Raw genomic sequence first — 15,551 nt, 5'->3', positions numbered from 1 at the left:
ACAGTCCTTAGCCCCCCCCCCCAATTGCACCTGTCACCCAACAGTCACCTCATCAGTGCCCAGAAATTGCCACCCATAAGGTTACGTTCACATGTGAGCATAGCGATCGCAGGCAGAATCATAGCGATTGTGCCCGCAATCCGGAAATTATTGCAAATCGCGGGGCGCCTGTGCGTTGCCCGTGATTTGCAATAGCACCCCAAATGCTGTGCGATGTTGCCATAACCCCGGTATTTTTTTAAACGGCGGGCGGTTGGCTTTCAGATAAGGGTGGTCCCAGTGGCGGATTTGCCGCGGAATTACCCTTATGGTGCAGGGGAAGAGGTGCCCCCCCCCCTCCCGGCGCGTCCCAGATGTTTTCCCAGCTTACCGGACCTGCCGGCAGCGGGGAAAACTATCCGGTCCCGGATCCTCAGAGACAGGAAGTCGAGTGAGGGCAAGCTGGCCCTCACTGGACTCTATGGTCTTGGAGGACCGGAGCTACGTCAAAAGCCGTTGCCTTAGAAACCGGTTTAAAGGGCCGTTTTTTTTTTTTTTCAACAATTTTTTTTTCTTTTTTAGTGTAGTTGTGAGGTGTGAGGTCTTTTTGACCCCAGATCTCACAATAAAGAGGACCTGTAATGCCTATTTCTATTACAAGGGATAGGCATAAAAATGATCAAAACATTTTTTTTTTTTTAAACTGTGTAAAATAAAAAAATAATAAATAAAATAAATAGGGAAAAAAAAAAAAATGAAAGCGCCCTGTCCCCGTTAGCTCGCGTGCAGAAGCGAATGCATACGCAAGTCCCGCCCACATATGTAAACGGTGTTCAAACCACACATGTGAGGTACCGCCGCGATCATTAGAGCTCCTCTGTAACTCTAAGCTAGTAACCTGTAGAAATTTTTAAAATGTTGCCTATGGGGATTTTTAAGTACCAATGTTTGGCGCCATTCCGTGAGCGTGCGCAATTTTGAAGCATGACATGTTGGGTATCTAATTACTCGGCGTAACATTATCTTTCACATTATGGAAAATTGGGCTAAATTTACTGTTTTCTTATATTTTAATTAAAAAAAGTGAAATATTTTTCAAAAAAAATTGCATTTGGAAGACTGCTGCGCAAATATGGTGTGATAAAAAATATTACAACAATCTCCATTTTCTCTGTCGCTCATTGACAGACGTAGTCCTCGTTGATTAATAACAACTTGGGTTATACTGCCCTCTACAGGAGTAGGACTAGACAGGAAAGAAAACGTTCTGGCCACACCCCAGGGGCAGTCTCAGAGGGTATATCCTCTCACTTCCTGCTACAGCAAAGTTAGGAGTAAGGAGTAAGGACCTAGATGCCTTGCTAGGATCTTCGGTCCTGGCAGGATTTTTTTTTTTTCTTAGAAAGATTTTTTTAGACAGCTTTTTTTCTCCAGTGTTCCTGTGAGATCTTCAAGCAAGCAAGCTGTAACTGGGCAACGGGCTGGATGTTGAGATCCAGTGGTCACCCCAGTTCAGCCTACGAGAGCGTGCAGGCCATAGCTCCGCGCTGGGTCGGCCGCGACATAGTCCCACTGGACGGGGACTGACCCTGCGAGTTTAACGTCTCGCTTAAATGCCAATGACCATGAGTCACGGCGTCCGTATTGGTCGACAGCCCTCCCACCCCGGTGGAGAGGGGTACTGTCAGTAGTTGGCGCCCGCCTGGTTCCGGTATTTTGAGTAGTATGTTCCCCCTTTTCCCCTGACGGGTTTGTGGTGAACGCGGGCCCCTCTCTGAAATGGTAAGGATGGGTCTCCCCTCTATCCTATAACATGTCACAGATCCCCCTATTTGAGTGTGATTTTTGTGAACAAGAAACCAGGAGGCTTGGTTTGGGAGCTGACAATCTAATGTCATTTCAAAACTGTAAAGATGACTGAAGTCAGTGGCAGTACTAGAATATTACTGTGGTAACATAAGGTATCCTACCTGTCATAGGTGTTCACATGGCGATGTCTATGCATGTATAACTGCAGTCCAGATCGCATTCCTCCAGCAAGGGCAGAGGGCTGCCTTCCGACGGCCCACGGACCGCATGTGGCCCGCCAGGGTCCGGTACCGCCGGCCAGGCTGATCACCATCCAGGGTGAAGTTTGGGGGGCCGATGCACTCCCGCAGGCCGCTAGGCCGAATACAGCATCCCGCAGGCCGCTGCTAAGCCGCCGCTATCCTAACAGGCCGCCGCCATTGTCTTGCAGAGCACACGAGGCCGCCATATTGGCGTAGCCTCGTGTCTCCAGCATGGGGGCGGCCATGTTTGAGGTGACCAAACACCTCGTGGAGCCAGGGGGAGGCGCCGGAAGGTGTGCTAAGGGGCGGAGCTGCCTCCTTTACCCAGGAAAAAGGGCCAAAGACTTCCTGTAACAGGACAGCACTGAGCAAGCTGATGAAAACTTCTGTGCATCAGGGATGAGCCTTGGGGTCTCTCTCTCTCTCTGTGGGGTCCAAAAAGGCAGGTAACACTGAGGGGCTCTGTTGCGACTGGGGGATTTGTCGCTGGCAAATGTCTTGTATAATCATTGCCCTGCCGCATAGGTATCCCCACCTGATCCCCTCAAGGTGGCCGCAGGACCCTCCAGTACCCCACTTGTTTTTAAGGCATTATCGGCAGTTTTGGAGTCTTTGGTATCCCGGGTGGAGGTGGCCTGTCAGGGACGGGGGTCAAGAAGCGACCCCCGCCTACCCCTATTTTTTATCTGATACTTCAGATACGGATTCGGAGCTGGTCAATGCAGCTGCAGGTCCCTCTTATGGGGCTGTTGTCTCAGGTAATGTCTCCTCAGCAGTGAGGAGAACGTTTCTGCCTCCGCCATAGCACAAGAGTGGTGGATGCACTAGTTGTGTCCGTCCGGGAAACCTTTAGTCTTGAGGTTACACCGGCAGAGGTAGCGGAGACTGAAATTCCTTTTTTGTACTTGTTAGCCTACCAAAAGGGCGAAGGATTTTCCTTTACCCAAATGGGGTCGTTTTGAAACGAACCCCTGTTATTTCCAAACGCATGGTAGGCGCTATCCGTTTGAGGAATCCCTCTTTAAAGGATAGATGGTACCACCTGCTGTCTTGCCACAGACTGTTAGGATAAAAAGGACCTCGTAACTAACGAGGACCTTCCCTTTCTGCTCATAAAGAGTTTGTTCGTTCCGCGAGGGCGGGCGATAAGGCGAAACCCTCCAAAGCCCCTTCAGAGGGTTTTTCAAAGGGCGCTGGTTGGCTAAACAAAAAGTCCGGCTCAGCCAAGCCTGAAGAATACAGCCTGATGTGCCCCTACCCATCTCTGGGGTGGGGGGATGTCTTCACCGGTTTCCGGATCCATGGCTTGCCAGAACCCCGGACTAAGGGGTTCGTGAGGTCATACGGTCAGGATACAGGATCGAGTTTCGATCACTTCCACCGGTACGATTCTTCACTTCTAACATTGAACGGTTTCAGGGGTTCTATTCGAACCTGTTCACAATGCCCAGGAAAGAGGGCAAGTTGCGTCCAATTCTGGACTTGGAATGTTGGATACATCCTGGGCAAGAAAGTTTCTCCTTGCGGAAAAACTCCAGAAGGTTCAGTCAACGATTCGGATGTTGCTGTCCGTCAATTGGCTGGGACGGATGGTGGCCTTCTTAGAGGCAGTACCGTATACCCAGTCTCATACCCGAATTCTCCTGAAGGAGATTCTTTTCTTATGGAATCAGAATTCCGATTTCCTGGACAATCGGATCCGGTTGAGCGAGCGGACCAGGGAGCCTCCGATGCTCAACCAGGGGAAGTCATTCCTTCCGATAGTATCCAGGTTACCAATAGGGTATCGGAACTGAGAGCGATCAGATTTTGTCTGATTTACTGGACCGAGCAGCTCTAGAGCAGCCCGATTCGGATCCAATCGCACAATGCCACGGTCGTGACTTATGTCAAGAAAGGGGCACTTAGAGTGTCCTGGTGGCCATCGAAACGACTAGCATCTTTCGTTGGACGGAACGGTTTGTTCCGGATCTCCCCGCAGTGTTCACTCCGGGGGTGGGAAATCGGCAGGCAGATTATTTCAGCCGTCAGATTCTGGATCAAGGGGTATGGCCTCTTCATCCAGAGGTTTTTCACTAGCTGTCCCTTCATTGGGGCACCCCGGATGTGGATCTGTTGGCACCTTGGCTCAACAGGAAGGTGCAGAGGTTTGTAGCTCGCACCCGCGATCCTTTAGCGGGCGCAGCAGAAACCCTGATCGCCCCGTGGGGGCAGTATCAGCTACGGCATGCCTTCCATCCTCTCAAGTTACTGCGGGAACTTCTTCGCAGGATAGAGGTGGAGGGAATTCCAGTTATTCTGGAAATTCTGGACTGACCTCGTCGAGCCTGGTACGCCGACTTGGTGAGGCTAGTAGCGGACGCTTCTTGGAGACTTCCTCTCAGGGAGGATTTGCGGTCTCAGGGACCGATCTTCCACCTTGCTTTACAATCGCTGGCTTAATGGCCTGGCCATTGAGACCCAGGTACTGAAGGACAAGGGAGTGTCAGCTTCAGTTATTCCTACCTCTAGTTAAAGCAAGGAAAGCGACTTCCAGCACATGGAAGTCTTATATTGCGTGGTGTGAATCTCTTGGATTTCCCCCACATACCTATTCGGTGACCCGAATCTTGGTCTGCAACAAGGGGTTGAGCAGAAACTGTCCTTGAGCACTATCAAGGGTCAGGTTTCAGCGTTAGCAATCTTCTTTCAGAAACCTTTGGCCAATCATTCCTTGGTGCGGAATTTCATCCAGAGGGTGCGACATCTGGCTCCGCCAGTGCGTGCACCCTTACCGCCTGGGATCTTAATTTAGTGTTGTCGGTTCTTCAGAAACTTCTCTTTGAAGATATTAGGGAGATTCCCTTGCTTACATTATCCTAGAGGGTGGTCTTCTTGGTGGCCATTACTTCTGCACGCAGGGTGTCAGAACTGGCCGCATTATCTTGTCGTTCCCTATATCTGGTGGTTCATAGGGATAAGGTGGTTCTTCTTCCAAATCCATCCTTCCTTCCTAAAGTGGTTTTCAGAGTTTTCATCTGAATAAAAATATTGGGTTTCCTTCCCCGTGTCCTAAGACTAGCCATCCTTGGGAGTTTGCATTACACTCCTTGGATGGGGTTCAGAAGGATACAATTGACTACTACGAACTTGTTTTCGTAAGACGGACTCACTTTTTGTGATCACGGATAGCCCTTGAAGGGGGTTACCTGTGTCTGCCGCGACCATATCTAGATGGACCAGTCAGACGGTGGTACAGGCTTATTCTATTAAGGGTCGGAATCCTCCGTTCCCTGTTAAGGCGCACTCTACTCGGGCGCCTAGTGTTTCTTGGGTCTTCCGCCATCAGGCGTCAGCGATCCAGGTTTTCAAGGCGATGACTTGATCGTCGGTTCATACCTTTACATCTTTTTATAAAGTTGATGTGATGGCATCGTCAGATGCCTCTTTTGGCCGCAAGGTTCTGCAGGCCGCAATCTGAGGAGACTGTTGGTCTATCGCAAGGGTTTGTTGGGTTTTTCACTTAGGTCTCATCTTTTGCTCGATGAGTCCTTGATGCTTCTGGTTGGCTCCGGTTGGGCCTTCTGGATTTTGATTTCTGTTAGCCCACCCCTCATTTGTGGTACTGCTTTGGGACGTCCCGAGTTGTTATTAATCAACGAGGACTACGTCTGTCAATGAGCGACAGAGAAAAATGGATTTTTGTAAAATCTTACCGTAAAATCCTTTTCTCTTAAGCTCATTGACAGACGTAGTACCCGCCCCTCTGTTTTTGAGTTGGGTTGGGTTAAATTCTCTAAACACTGCTTTGTGACATAACTGATTTGCTGTAGCAGGAAGTGAGAGGATATACCCTCTGGGACTGCCCCTAGGGTGTGGCCAGAACGTTTTCTTTCCTGTCTAGTCCTACTCCTGTAGAGGGCAGTATAACCCGAGTTGTTATTAATCAACGAGGACTACGTCTGTCAATGAGCTTAAGAGAAAAGGATTTTACGGTAAGATTTTACAAAAATCCATTTTTATTCTCTAGGGTCTCTGCTAAAAAAAAAAATATATAATGTTTGGGGGTTCTAAGTAGTTTTCTAGCAAAAAAAATGATTTTAGCTTGTAAACACCAAGTGTCAAAAATAGGCCCAGTCTTAAAGTGGATAAATGGACAACTTTGTGTTAAGTGCTACTTGGATGTTAGGACTCTGTATGTGGCTAGGCTGTGTAAAAGTGTTACACATGTGGTATCACCATACTCAGGAGGAATAGCAGAATGTATTTTGGGGTGCTATTTTTGCTATGTACATGCTATGTGTTGGAAATATTTCATAAATGGACAACTTTGTGTAAAAAAAAATGCATTTTCATTTTCTTTCCACATTTTCCAAAAACTTGTGGAAAATGACACATTCAAAAGACTCATTATGCCTCAAAAATTATACTTTGGGGTGTTTGCTTTCCAAAATGGGGTCATTTTATGGGGGTTTCCATTGTCCTGGTGCTCCAGGGCCTTCAAAAGTGCGATAGGTTGTCAGGAAATTATATGTGTAATTTATGCTCCTAGAATGCCGGACGGTGCTACTTGGATGTTAGGCCTCTGTATGTGGCCAGGCTGTGAAAAAGTCTCACACATGTGGTATCGCCATACTCAGGAGGAGCAGTAGAATGTGTTTTGGGGTGTAGTTCCAAGTATACATATGCTGTGTGAGAGAAATAACCTGTTAATACATCAATTTGTAAAAAAAAAAAAAAAAAATCTTAATTTGCAAAGTATTGTGGGAAAAAATTACAACTTCAAAAAACTCACCATGCCCCTTATTAAATACCTTGGAATGTCTACTTTCCAAAAAGGGGTAATTTGGGGGGTATTTGTACTTTCCTGACCTTTTAGTGTCTCAGGAAATGAGATAGGCCTTCAGTACATCAGGTGTGATCAAGTGTGATCAATTTTCAATGAATAGCACCATAGCTTGTGGACTCTATAACTTTCACAAAGACCAAATAATATACACTTATTTGGGTTATTTTTACCAAAGATAAGTAGCAGTATAAATTTTGGCCAAAATTTGTGAAGAAAAATTACTAATTTGCAAAATTTTATGACAGAAACAAAGAAAAATGTGTTTTTGCACGATATTTTCAGTCTTTTTTTTTTCTTTCCAATAAAAGTTTTATTTTATTCAAATTAAATTTCAGTCTTTTTTTATTTATAGCACAAAAAAATAAAAAACCCAGTAGTGATTAAATACCATCAAAAGAAAGCTCTATTTGTGTGAAGAAAAGGACACACATTTTTTTATGGGTACAGTGTTGCATGACTGAGTAATTGTCATTCAAAGTGTGAGAGCGCTGAAAGCTGAAAATCGGTCTGGGCAGGAAGGGGGTGAAAGTGCAATGTAGGCAAGTGGTTAATTTCCCCCAGGATTTTTTGTCTCTTAACAGGTGAATTCATTCCTCGTACATTATATAATCTAAAGTTCACTACACATCTCTTTATTTTAGTTTTCCTAAGTTTATGTCTCCAAGAGTATGATCCCTTACTAGGGAACAAGGATATTAGATATTGGAACTCTTCCTAAGTTCCCCCCCCCCCCACCTCCTCCCCTCTCCCTCTAGTCCCCTCCCCGTCCCCCCCCCCTTCCCTCGAGTCTTCCCAAGTCCAATCCCCAGTCCTTATTTTTTTTCCTTTGTTTTTTTTCTTCTCTATTTTTTTCCTGCCACTCATATTCTTCCTCTGATTCCTCTTCGGAGATCACTTGATCTGTCCATCCCGGGATTTCCATCGCTGGTATTTTTAAAGCATCACAGAAAGTCAGAGTATCTTCTGGAAACCTCAACAAAACCGTCTTTCCATCTCCTCGTACTCCCAGTCCTGTCGGGTGGTTCCAGAAGTACTGTATGTTTTGTTTCTTTAAGACTTCCACCATTGGTTTTAAGACCCGCTTTCTATTTATTGTTTCCTGTGAGAGATCCGGGAAAACTTGTATGTCTGCTCCTTCATATCTCATAATTGGTCTGTCTCTCAATCTTTCCCATATTTGAGCTCTCACTTCATATTTGTGGAATCTTGCTATCACATCTCTTGGTTTTTCTCTTGGGGCATTCAGAGGTTTCCGTATTCTGTGGACTCTTTCGAATTCTATTTTATCTGTGATTTCCTTCCCTAAGAGCGGGTTGAATATACTTTACAGCATTTCTTCTAGTTTTTCTTCTTTATCTTTTTCCGGTAGTCCCCTTATCCGCAAATCCTTCCTCCTATTTCTATTCTCTTGGTCTTCCATCTTGTATGCCATACAGTGCAGGTGCATTTATACGGAGACTTGATTACACACAGGTGGATTCTATTTATCATCATTAGTCATTTAGGTCAACATTGGATCATTCAGAGATCCTCACTGAACTTCTGGAGCGAGTTTGCTACACTGAAAGTAAAGTAATAATTTTGCTCGCCCAGTTTTTTTTTTGAAATATCCAATAAATTTCGTTCCACTTCATGATTGTGTCCCACTTGTTGATTCTTCACAAAAAATTACAGTTTTATATCTTAATGTTTGAAGCCTGAAATGTGGCAAAAGGTTGCAAAGTTCAAGGGGGCTGAATACTTTTGCAAGGCACTGTGTATGTATGTGTATATATATATATATATATATATATATATATATATATATATATATAATATACACACATAAATATATATATATATATATATATATGTAAATATAATATACACAGCTGCAAGAAAAAGTATGTGAACCCTTTGGGATGATATATATTTCTGCAGTAATTGGTCATAAACTGTGATCTGATCATCATCATCTAAGTCACAACAATAGACAATCACAGTCTGCTTAAACTAATAAAACACAAAGAATGAAATGTTGCCATGTTTTTATTGAACACACCATGTAAACATTCACAGTGCAGGTGTAGAAGTATGTGAACCCTTGGATTTAATAACTGGTTGAACTTCCTTTGGCAGCAATAACTTCAACCAAACGTTTCCTGTAGTTGCAGATCAGACGTGCACAACGGTCAGGAGTAATTCTTGACCATTCCTCTTTACAGAACTGTTTCAGTTCAGCAATATTCTTGGGATGTCTGGTGTGAATAGCTTTCTTGAGGTCATGCCACAGCATCTCAATTGGGTTGAGGTCAGGACTCTGGCTTACCACTTCAGAAGGCATATTTCTCTTACGTCCTCCGACAGCCGCCTCTAAGTCATCACTATTGGGTATTGACTTCTGCTCCACAGGAGTAGCTAGGCATAAGACTTAGTCAAAAAGAACAAAGGAATTTGCATATACACACCCATGGGGGCTGTCCCACTAGGTCAATACCCCCCTGCAGTGACCACTCCCAACTCAGTTTCTTTCTGCCTAGCGTCAGGAGTAGTTAGGCTTCCCTGTGCTGGGGCTACAGTCTCAGCCTATCTAATCTTTTTTCTTTGATTTTCTTTGAAAAATGTCAGTTTTGTCTTACTTTACTAGCTGTTTATTTTGTCAGCTTTAGTTTTTAGTCGACTCTTCGGAAGAAGATGGATTCATGCGGTGCTGGGATTCGGACTGACCGCCCTGGTTCTCCAGGGCAGAGGGTTAGATGGACCCCCAGCCCGCCATCGAGCGTTCAGCCGTGGTTCGTCCTGGCATTATGAACGACCCATCCCTGCTCGCAGCAGGGATGCAGCCGTGAGTTGGCTACCTCACTGGACACATCTGCGATGCTGCGTAATGTCCCTGGCTAACGGCATTCCCTGTCAGATGAGGACAGCGGCTTTCCCTTCTGAGAGGCACCCCACGCCATCTGGTACAGGTAAGTACTTCTGTGTGGGACCTTTGTCTGGGGTGGCAGTCCTGTGTTGCTGTGTGTTCCCCATGTCTGTGCCTGTGTGGCTCCCTGATGCGATCCCTGCGGGGATCGTTTGTACATGCACTGTGTGTTTTTTGGGGGCCCCCTTCCCCTGTGTCACTTCGGTGTTTGTGGGGGTGCAGACTGTGTGTGTGGCGGCCGCAGCGGGGTAAAACCGCGCGGTCCGCCATTTTAGGTATGGGCAAGCATGTCTGGCTTCACTATGGGCAATACTACATGCTGTTTTGGCGCCATCCAACGCCATTTTTCGGTGGCAGAACGATCGTTCCGACCGCATGTTCGGCGGCCATTTTGCCGGAGCCTTCCATTCAGTCCTATGGGCAGCCTTTTTCCCTGAGTCATGCAGCTTATAGTTCAGCCTTTTCTGACCTCACTTCCTTTTCCTCTGAGGCAGCGACATCGGTGGTAACACTCTGCGGGGCTCTGCAGACTATCTCTCTCACCCTTCTGTATTGTCATTTCTGGCTCAGTTTTCGTTGCCTGTAGGGGGTCTTTTGTCACTGTGCCTGTAGCGGTGGGCTGCGCACTCGCAGTGGTTTTAAAAGGGCAGTACCAAATTTATTGCACTGTTGTTTCATCTTGGGCAATGGATTCTCAGGACAGCAAATTCCTCCAGCTCTGGTGGGGTGCCCCGGTTCTCCCGTGGCCCCTCTGAAACCTGATTTGGCCGCTGTAGTGGCGACCTTGGTGTCCAATATGGAGGTGCTGATGGCTGAACGTGCTGCTAGGAAGAGGCCCAGATTGTCTCTCTCCTCTGATTCAGATGGTGATATGGCTGCTGCGGCGAGCATGCCCTTTTCAGGGTCTCGCTTATCCTTAGACCCGCTGGGGTCTGAGGTGGAGGGGGTTGATACTTCCTCCCCGGGGTTGCCTGAAGAGCGCGTGACCATGGATGAATTGATAGTTTCTTTTAAGGAAATGCTACATTTGGAGGATGAGCCCAGTCCTCCGGGCGTTGTGTCCTCATTTGGGACACACAGAACCCGCAAGTCGGCGCAGGTCTTTCCCTGTCCCGCTGAGTTTCATTACACTGTTAATGAACTGTGGCGCACTTTAAAACGTCCATTCCTGGTACCTAGTCGGTTCAAATTGCTTTATCCCTTTGCACCGGCTACGGAATCACGATGGTGTGTGCCTCCACAGGTGGATCACACTGTGGCCGTATTGAACAAGGCTACCTTGGTTCCTTCAGAGGATGCCCCGGTTTTTCGGGATCCCATGGACCGGCGGTTGGAGTCTCTAGCCCGCCATTCCTATACAGTGGCGGGCTCGTTGCTCAAACCCATTTTAGCGTCCGTATTGGTGGCTCAGGCGGTGGCTGACTGGACTAAGGTGCTTAGAAGCAACCTCGTGTCTAAAGCTGTTCCACCTGCCCGGCTGGATATGGTGGATAAAATTCACCAAGGAATCATGTATTTGTGTGATGCGGCCTTAAATGAGGCCCCTTTAGTAGCACGCCTATCTAGTGTTTCGATACTTAACCGTCGACTGATCTGGCTGAAGAGCTGGTCGGCTGACCAGTCCTCATGGAAAACAGTTGCTGATTTGCCCTATGCTGGGTCTCGCCTTTTTGGCGAGGCGTTGGATACCCTGGTGAAAGGCGTCACAGAGCACTTTGCTGCCCCAGAACCCGAAGAACAAGTGCTTTCGTGGCATGCGGGGTTCTGCGTCTCGATCCACTCGTGTCTTTCAAAACCAATCCAAGGGCAAGCCCTTCAAGGACCAGGGTAGCCAGAAGAAGCCCTGGGTGGGCAAGCAGAAGTCAGGCAATGCCGGCTCGGCGGGTCAATCCGACTCTGCCTGAAGGGGCGCCCTCACCCAATTCCGGGGTGGGGGGACGTTTGCGCGGTTTCCTCCAACCTTGGCTGCTCCAGATTTCGGACAGGTGGGTTCAGGAAATCGTTCGATCAGGATACAAGATCAAATTCCTATCCCAGCCAGGGAACAGATTTTTTCCATCAAATCTTCCTTTGCCTCCTGGGCGTCTGCAGGACCTGTACCAAGCGGTGCAGGACCTTCTTGCTCAGGGGTTGATTGTCCCGGTACCTCATCGGGACAGGTTTCGAGGATTTTATTCAAATCTGTTTACTGTGCCCAGGAAGGAGGGCAAAGTACGTCCTATTCTGGACCTGAAAGCGCTGAACTGCTTCGTGCATGTTTGGAAGTTCCGTATGGAATCTCTCCGCTCGGTGGTGGCCTCCCTGAGTCCAGGGGAATTCCTGGCCTCGATAGATCTTAAGGATGCGTATCTGCACATCCCCATTTTCGAGGGTAACCAGAGGTATCTTCGGTTTGCTCAGGCAAAGGTGTTCTTGCCGGAGGACAAGCTCCGGAACTTACAGGGCGAAATCAGGTCCCTCAGGGACAATCCGTCCTCGTCACTCCGGAGCTGTATGCGGGGCCTGGGGTTGATGGTTTCGGCCTTCGAGGCGATACCCTTTGCTCATTTTCACACGCGGGCTCTCCAGGCGGAGATCCTGGCCAGGTGGGACAGACTTCCTCAGTCCCTGGATCTGAGTGTCTCATTGAGTCGTCAGACCAGATTGGCTCTTCTGTGGGGGCTCCAGTCCCCGGCGGTGTCGGAGGGCAAGTCCTTCCGTCTGTTGTTGTGGACGGTGATTACCACGGATGCCAGCCTGTCGGGCTGGAGTGGAGTCCTGGGCAACCTGTCTGCCCAGGGCACTTGGTCGGAGGAGTCCTCCCTCCCGATCGATGCGCTGGAATTGAGGGCGATAAAACTGTCTCTTCCATTGGTTGGACTGACTTCGGGCCGTCCTGTTTGGGTACAGACGGACAATGCTACCGCGGTGGCTTACATCAACCACCAAGGGGGCACCAGGAGTGCCCCGACGGCCCGGGAGGTGACCGACATTTTGTCTTGGGCCGAGACTCATGTCCGGGCGATTTCAGCAGTTCACATTCCGGGTGTGGAGAATTGGCAGGCCGACTATCTGAGCCACCAGACCCTGGACCAGGGGGAATGGTCCCTACACCCGGAGGTCTTCCACATGCTGTGTGCGAAGTGGGGATCCCTGGACATGGATCTGTTCGCGTCTCGACTGAACCACAACGTGGAAAGGTTCGTGGCAAGAACGCGCGATCCTCTGGAAGACGCCTTGCATGCGTTGGTGGCCCCTTGGCATCAGTATCGTCTGATGTATGCCTTTCCTCCGATTCAGTTGCTGTCCAGGTTCCTCCGCAGGTTAGCCTCGGAACCGCACCTGGTGATTCTGGTAGCGCCGGACTGGCCACGCTGGTCCTGGTACGCCAACGTTGTTTACCTGGCAGTGGCGCCTCCGTGGCGGCTGCCAATGCGGGAAGATCTCCTGTCACAGGGTCCGATCTTCCATCCTGCTTTACAGTCGCTGGCTTTAACGGCCTGGCTGTTGAGACCCAGGTCCTGAGGGATAGGGGTCTCTCCCCTGAGGTCATCCCTACCCTTGTCAAGGCTAGGAAAACCTCCTCTGGTAAGATCTATTGCCGTACCTGGAACGCTTATTTTTCCTGGTGTGAGTCCAGGGGGTTCTCCCCTCGCTCGTACTCGGTTTCGAAAGTGTTGGCCTTCCTCCTGTCTGGGGTGGACCAGCGCCTGGCGCTGGCCACAATCAAGGGCCAGGTGTCCGCACTGGCTATTCTTTTCCAACGCCCTGTGGCGTCTCATTCCCTGGTTCGCACCTTCTTTCAAGGTGTGCGACATTTGGCTCCTCCCAGGAAGGAGCCTTTACCTCCATGGGACTTGAACTTGGTTCTTTCCGTGTTACAGCGTGCTCCCTTTAAAAACATATGGGAGGTATCGTTGCCTCTGCTGTCTAAGAAAGTTGCCTTTTTGGTGGCGATCACGTCGGCTCGCAGGGTATCGGAACTGGCGGCGTTGTCTTGCCGATCCCCGTACTTCGTGTTTCACGGGATAAGGTGGTCTTGCGTCCACATCCCTCCTTTCTTCCTAAGGTGATCTCTGAGTTCCACCTTTAATGAGGACATTGTCCTGCCTTCGTTTGGTACGAAGCCTAAGCATCCTAAGGAGGTTGCTTTGCATTCCTTGGATGTTGTCAGGGCGATCAGGGTTTACCTGTCGTCTACGAAATCCTTTCGGAAGATGGATTCCCTCTTTGTCCTTCCTGAGGGACCTTGGAAGGGCATGGCTGCGTCTGCAGCGACTATTGCCAAATGGATCAGACAGACCATTAAACAGGCTTATGCTTTGAAGGAACCGGTTCCGCCCTTCCCTGTTAAGGCGCACTCTACCAGATCTGTGAGTGCGTCCTGGGCCTATTGGCATCGTGCCTTGGTGGCCCAGGTGTGCAAGGCTGCAACTTGGTCGTCGGTGCACACTTTTTCCATATTCTACAAGGTAGATGTTCTGGCATCAGCTGATGCCTCCTTTGGCCACGAAGTTCTCAGTGCGGCAGTGCCATGAAGGACCCTTGTTTTTTTATGGGTCCCTGGCTGTTGGTATTTGCTTTCCTGGGCTGTTGCTCCTGTTGAGCATTGTTTTCTGTTGCCCAGAAGGTTCTCTTACTGTGCGTGTAAGGTTCCTTTCTCTGATGTGAGTACTGCGTTGCCTTTTCTACGGTTGCGTCTCCCACCCCTCATATCTACACTGCTTTGGGACATCCCAATAGTGATGACTTAGAGGCGGCGGCGACTGTCAGAGGACGTAAGAGAAAACTGAATTTTTGTAAAATCTTACCTGTAAAATTCCTTTCTCTGAGTCTTCCGACAGTCGCCGCCCCCGCCCCTCTTTTGGGGTTGTTGTCTTATTACCTACTGCTATGCTACCAAACTGAGTTGGGAGTGGTCACTGCAGGGGGGTATTGACCTAGTGGGACAGCCCCCATGGGTGTGTATATGCAAATGCCTTTGTTCTTTTGACTAAGTCTTATGCCTAGCTACTCCTGCGGAGCGGAAGTCAATACCCAATAGTGATGACTTGGAGGCGGCGGCGATTGTCGGAGGACTCGGAGAAAGGAATTTTAAAGGTAAGATTTTACAAAAATTCAGTTTTTCTTCTGTTTAAGCCATTCTGTTGTTCATTTACTTCTATGCTTTGGGTCATTGTCCTGTTGCAACACCCATCTTCTGTTGAGCTTCAGCTGGTAGACAGATGGGCTTAAGTCCTGCAAAATGTCTTGATAAACTTGGGAATTAATTTTTCCTTCGATGATAGCAATCCGCCCAGGCCCTGACGCAGCAAAGCAGCCCCAAACCATGATGCGCCCACCACCATACTTCACAGTTGGGATGAGGTTTTGATGTTGGTGTGCTGTGCCTCTTTTTCACCACACCTAGTGTTGTGGGTTTCTTTCAAACAACTCAACTTTGGTTTCATCTGTTCACAGAATATTTTGCCAGTACTGCTGTGGAACATCCAGGTGCTCTTGTGCAAACTGTAAACGTGCAGCAATGTTTTCTTTGGACAGCAGAAGGACTGCCATGTGCAAGGAGACAGAAGCCCCAGGGGGCAATCAATGTACACAATAGTCAGACACCGAACAATGGTTCCCTAACGAGCCCTCAATACACATTACTCTGAGTGTCAATACATCCCTTAGCAGACAACAGGTGAGGTCATTAGCACACCTGACAATAGCTGAATGGAAAGCCACCTCAGACCAAAAGCAACATTGTTTAGACAGCTCGTCTCCACATTGAACTTCCTGTAATGACCATATTAGGAGTTTACTTCCT

This window comes from Pelophylax lessonae, assembly GCF_965119305.1.
Source record: "Pelophylax lessonae genome assembly, chromosome: 3".
Taxonomy (NCBI): Eukaryota; Metazoa; Chordata; class Amphibia; order Anura; family Ranidae; genus Pelophylax; species Pelophylax lessonae.
Note: the sequence above shows the minus strand (reverse complement) of the source record.